This window comes from Falco biarmicus, chromosome 3, assembly GCF_023638135.1.
Source record: "Falco biarmicus isolate bFalBia1 chromosome 3, bFalBia1.pri, whole genome shotgun sequence".
Lineage (NCBI taxonomy): Eukaryota > Metazoa > Chordata > Aves > Falconiformes > Falconidae > Falco > Falco biarmicus.
Genome location: NC_079290.1, coordinates 91,068,781 through 91,075,132, shown reverse-complemented (window position 1 = coordinate 91,075,132; position 6,352 = coordinate 91,068,781).

The following is a 6,352-nucleotide window of genomic DNA, read 5'->3' as shown; positions in this document are numbered from 1 at the left end:
TGAACTGGTGGATTTTTTTTAAGGGACCGCTGCTCCTAGCAGAGGAGGTGAAGGCGCTTTAGATACCTACAGGCTGTACACTGTACCAAGCTTACTATTCCTCTGTGATGGGTTGAGGGAGTTTGGATCATCCACCAAAAGCTGAAAAACTGCTTGGAAGCTCTGCCTATAATGATTTCTTTTATTGAAACTGTTCTTTTGTATGGCAGTAGAGACCCAAAAGAACAGAATGTGTAGAATTGGATATCAGCACAGGTGTAATGCAAAAGAATTGTGTGTACACAAATGTTTTGCTTTTAACCAGTGTAATTAGCCATTCTGCTGTTATCTGTGTGATTAGATTAAGCTTCGTTGACAAATTTCCTTTGTGATCATTTTATGTCTTTCTGCTACATTTGTGGTTAGGAGTGGCCTCTGCCTATTAGACACACGCAGAATAAACCCAGTTACCTGCATGCAGTCAACTTATATGGAAAAAGCATCAGTATAAAGTGTACAAGTCCCTGTTTTGAACTAGAATTACATTTTTGTGCTTATATTCACTTTGAATCTGACTGGTACATATGCCATACAAGGTTTCAAGAGTGTTATATGTGCCTTTTTTCCCCACACATTTTGTTTTTAAGTGCATGCAGGTTTTTTTGCCTGGAATAGCCATCTTATTTTCTTGCTTCAGAAATGTATTAGACATTATCATGTTTAGTTATGTGCTTAAGAAATGTTTCTGCTATGCATCTGAAACTGCTGATGTCTATTTTTTAGCTAAATGAATAGGAGAAGAAAAAACCCAACAAACAACAGTTAGTGGTACTACAAGTTTCAAAGATTGGCCAAAAATACAGGAAAATTAAGAAAGGGTACCCAAACTGTGTAGACACTCTTTGTGGTATATTCTAGCTGCTGCAAGATCCTGTTTAGTAAGAGAGAGTGGAGTTTCAAACGGGAGCAAATTGCCAAAGAAGAGGTGCTCTTGGTTTTTCTGTGCCAGGTGGAAATAGTGAGAGGAAAGAGTGAACTGCTGCAACCGGAATGGTAGAAACAAGGTTTCACAGCATCACAGTGCCTGAGCTGTTGACCTCAAGTGGATTGACCTCTGACAAATGGCCATAAAAAGTCTTTTGCTAAAACCTGTCATTTTCCTCTGGCATATTGATGATGTCATTTCGGCTTTTTTTGAAGCCATCTTTCATCCCCATCTTGCTCAGCATGGATGTGAGGTGGTATCTTTCTGCCTGTTTGATTGTTGTACACCCATACCTGTTCTCTGTAAATGGTCCACTCGGAGTAAAAAGCAGCACAATTTAAAATCAGTGCTAGGCTAAGTCCAATTACAGATTTTTACTCTGTAGGAAATTCCGCTCAGCTATATCCCCCCAGAAAGAAAATGAGACCAAGTTCACATCTGTTGCAATAGAACTCTAAAGGAGTGGACTATAAATAACATTCAAAGAGAAATCTCCTTGTGCCTGTTACTGATGGCAAAATAAAACCTTTAAAAATTTGAATGTATTTGCATTTCAGTTGTAAAGCAGGGGGGTTTATGTGTCCTTGTCTTGAATACTAACACTACACCGTCACTATAAACTTTCTTGTTTCCTTATTGTGTGCTGTCTGCTGGTTCTGTTTGTCATGAAGTCAGTCTGCCACAGGGGTGCCAGGGATCATTTTATAAAGCTGAGATTTGCCCCGTATTTCATTGTAGGATAAACTCAAAACATGTTAATATACTGTGTTTTGACACGCATGGAATCACTAAGTGACAGGCAGTCCATGCTCACAACATGTTTGTATTGAGGCTTGTCTCAGCAGTTTCCCATAGATACTTCTTTCTTCAGTTTTCAAAGGCCTAGGACCTTTTAAAGAGGAATTCATGGACCTGGAGTTACAAATTTGGATGATACAGGACATACCCAGGACTTCTTGAAAGTATTATTTGGAAATGAAGTCATGTAGCACCTATTACTTGGCTACCTTAGAGTATTTTATAAAGATGATTAAATAGCATTTCCCCAGTATGGAAGAATAAAATGGAACTGTCTTTCAAAAGCATCAAGCTACCCTTTGTGGCAGACAGGAAAGAAAGGACAGTGCTTGGGAGAGCCCTTGCTGAAAGGAGCATTGGAACACCATGACCTGTTCATGGTGTAGGAGCTGCTCTGCCCCACATCTGTTTTCTCTTTCCTTTCCCTGTTCCAGCCTGTCACCTCCAGGAGCCCCCAAGCCTTTTGGAACAACAGCAAACATGGTTAGCACATTGCACTGGAAATTCAAATTCCCAGGACTGCCTCCCTTGCTATACCCAAGTGTGGCATCCCAGCCTAACGGGGATTAGGGACTTGTGAAGCCATGGAAACTAAAAGGCTTGCAACTCTTAACTTTCAGTACCGGCAGATGCACCTTCTAGATCTCAAAGGGCGTTAACGAGTGCGAGGAGTGAAAGTAACTGCAGGAGACTGGGCCCACATCTGTTGACCTGATTTGTCACCTGGGTAGAGTTGCTGCTTGCTAGGGGCATGCGTTTGGGATGTTGTAGAGAGGCTACTGAGGCTCATCTGTCCCTTCCCCTGCTGCTCTTATATGTAGGCACCAATGATAGTGCCAGGGGTGACCTGGGAAGTACAAAGCATGATCATAGGGCTCTAAGGGGAGTGGTCAAGGGCATGGGGGCCCAGGTGATGATCTCCTCAAGCCTGCTGGTGAGGTGGATGGGCCTGAGGAGGACTGGACAGTTAGCAGTTCACTGCACTGCTGTTGCCAGCAGCAGGGATTCAGTTTCTGTGGCCATGGGACCTCTCTGCTGCTTGGAAGAGAAGGGATCCGCCTGACTGGACAGGGAAAAATATCTTTGTCAACAGGCTGGTCAACCTAGTAAGGAGAGCTTTAAACTAGAAATGGGAATCATTCCTCAACAAACAAGGAGGTTGTGAATGTGGTAGGCATGCCAAGGGCCTGGGGTGATGGAAACAGGAAGGACATAGCAATCAACAAAGCAGCTAAAATGGAATCATTTCAAGCATAGACACGTAAATAATGAAGTACCTGCAGAAAAGCCTTAAGGGAAAACCCCTTAAGCCTGTACAGGGGAATCACTTGGATGCCTCTCTGAAATGCTGCTACACTCATGCAGGCAGCACGGGCAGCAAAGAGGAGTAGGTAGAAGGTTTTATGTGGTTACAAGGCTATTACCTCATTGGGATCATGGAGATATGGTGGGATAGGTCACAGGAATTGAGTGCTGCAGTGGAGGGATACAGGTTTTTCAGGAAGGACAGGCTGGGAGGGCAAGGACAGGGAGTTGCCCTTTGCATGAGAGAGCAGCTGGAATGCACAGGGCTCTGCCTTGGCTCAGTTTGGGAGCTGGTCAAGAGCTTATGGGTCAAGATTAGGGGGCAGGCCAACACAGGTGCTGTTGCAGTGGGCATCTGCTGTAGACTTCCTGATAAGGCAGTAGATGAGACCTTCTTCAAACAACCGAAAGAAGCCTGGTCCTTATGGGGGACCACCCTGATATCTGCTGGAAGAACAGTATATTAGGCCTCAAGCAACCTAAGGAGTTTCTAGAGTGCATTCATGACTTCCTGGCACAAATAATTGAGAAACCAACAAGGAATGATGCTTTGCTGGACCTGATACTGAGAAATAAAGAAGAATGGGTCATGGATGTGAAAGCTGGAAGCAGCCTTAGCTGCAGTGACCATGCGATGATGGAGCTCAGGATCCTACGAGGAGGGAGCAGGGCAAAAAGCAGGACTACAGGCCTGGATTTCAGAAGATCTTCAGAGATCTGCTTGAAAGAATTCCATAGGATATATCCCTGGAGAGAAGAGAGTTCCAGGAGAGCTGGTTGATATTCAAGGATCACCTCTTCCAAGGTCAAGATGGTCCATTCTGTTGAGTAGGAAATCCAGCAAATGTGGCAGGAGGCCTGCATGAATGAGCAAGGAGCTCCTAACTGAACTCGGACATAAAAAGGAGATGTATAAGATGTGGAAGCAGGGGAGGTGACCCAGAAGGAGTATAGAGTTGCCATCTAATCTTGCAGAAATAGGATTAGGAAAGTCAAGGTCGACCTGGTATTGAACCTGGCAAAGGATATGAAGAGCAGAAGGAAAAGAGTCTACAAGTACAAGACAAAAAATCTAGGGAAATCACGGGCCCACTGTGAATAGTGCAGGGGAAACCCTGACACAGGACATGGATGGAAAAGGCCAAGGTACTTGAAGCCTTCTGTACCTCAGTCTTCACTGGTAAGACTGCCCTGCAGAAATGCTTGACACTTGAGCAAAAAGTCTGGAAAGGTGAAGACTTACTCTTGGCAGAGGAAGACCAGGTTCAGGAGTGTTTAAACAAATAGAACATATACAAGTCCATGGGGCCTCATGACTTGTACACACAAGTGCTGAGGGAGGTGGCTGATATCATTGTGAGGCTTCTCTCAATTGTCTTTGAAAGGCCATAGTGACTGGAGAAATTTCCTGAAGACTGGAAGAGGGCAGATGTCACAACTGACTTCAAAAGATTCAGGGAACTACAGCCTGTCAGCCTCACTTCAGTCCCTGGGAAGGTGATGGAGAAATTCCTCATGGAAACCATTTCCAGACACATGAAGGACAAGAAGTTGATTGAGACTAGTCAGCATGGATTTATGAAGATGCTTAATCAACCTGACAGCCTTCTACAGGGAGTTAACTAGCTTCATGTATGAGGGCAGAACAGTGAATGGTTTACCTTAACTTTAGTACAGCTTTTGACACTGTCTCCCATAACATCCTCATGGACAAGCTGACAACATATGAGTTTGTGAATTGAGCCCATCCAGGCCCAGAGGTTTTTGATCAGTGGCACAAAGTCCAGTTGGAGTCAAGTCAGTAGTGGTGTACCCTGGGGGTCTGATACTGGGGCCAGTACTGTTTAACATCTTCATTAATGGCCAGGATGCTGGGACAGAGGGCACCCTCAGCACATTTACAGACAATAGAAAACTGGAAAGAGTGGCTGATACACCAGAGGGTTGTGCCATTCAGAAGGACCTGGACACAGTGGAAAATTGGGAGGAGAGGAATCTGTGAAGTTCAGTAAGGGGAAATGCAAAGTTCTGCCTCTGGGGAGGAATAGCCCTAGGCATCTGTACACATTGGGGACTGACTGCCTGGAAAGCAACTCTGCAGAGAAGGACCTTGGGGTCCTGGTGAACAACAAGCTGACCATGAGCCAGCAGTGCACCCTCACAGCAAAGGAGACCAACAGCATTGTGGGACTGCATGAGAGTGAGTGATGCGAGCAGATCGAGGGAGGTCCCTCTCTGCTTAGCCCTAATGAGACCATGGTGGGAATACTGTGTCCAGCTCTGGGCTTCTCAGTATAGGAAAGATACGGTTCTCTATATCTTCCCCCTGAACAGGGCCACAAAGATGATTAAAGGAGTGGAGCTTCTTTCATATGAGGAGAGGCTGAAAGAGCTGAGACTTACAGCCTTGAGAGAAGAAAACTCAGGGCATCTTACCTATGTTCATAAAGACCTTATGGGATGCAATGAAGAAGAAGGAACAAGACTCTCCTTGGTGCCCAGTGAGAGGAAAAGAGGAAATTCAATCTGAGCACAGGAAAAACCTGTTTTCCTGTGAGGAAGGGCAAACATTGGCATAGGTTGCCTGGGGAGGTTGTGTAGTCTCCATTGGTAGAAGCAGACACTCAAAATCCAACATGGTCCTGTGCCACCTGCACTAGATGACCTTGTTTGCATAGGGGGTTGGACTAGATGATCTCAAGGGGTCAATTCTAACCTGAGCAAGTCTGTTATTCTGTAAGATGTAGCCTGTGTTGAAAGCCAAATGCTGGTTACCATGAAAATAGTATGGGGAGACACAAATGAAGCCGCTTTCAGTGTTTTTGCAGCAGATGAGCTCTGAAGGGTGTTTTCCCCTGGATGGGTTCCTTTCCATGTCTTTCATCCTTTTCACCTGCACCCCAAGTACGTCTTATACTGGAAGGCGTGCTTGTTGACATCATCTCCCAAACAAAGATGAGACTGGGAGTAGCTTGGTACCAAAATCAGCCTGTTTGACCCTTTGCACCTCTTACCAGCTGGTGGACACCATGCTGTAGTTCCTCAGGGAGCCTCAGAGATACTGCTTTGCAGAGCCCTTCAGTGTGGTATGAGTAAGGAGATGCACAAAAATTAGCATGGGAAGACCTTTCATTTGGTTTCGCATGGAACTCTTCTCACCTCTTTGGGCAATTTTTGCTCTTACATGAAGTGACTGTTCAAACCGGGTATACACAATTAAGGAGTTCCCAGTTATTACTTACTGTTGGATAGACACAACAGAAAGACGGGATTAACATGCTACAA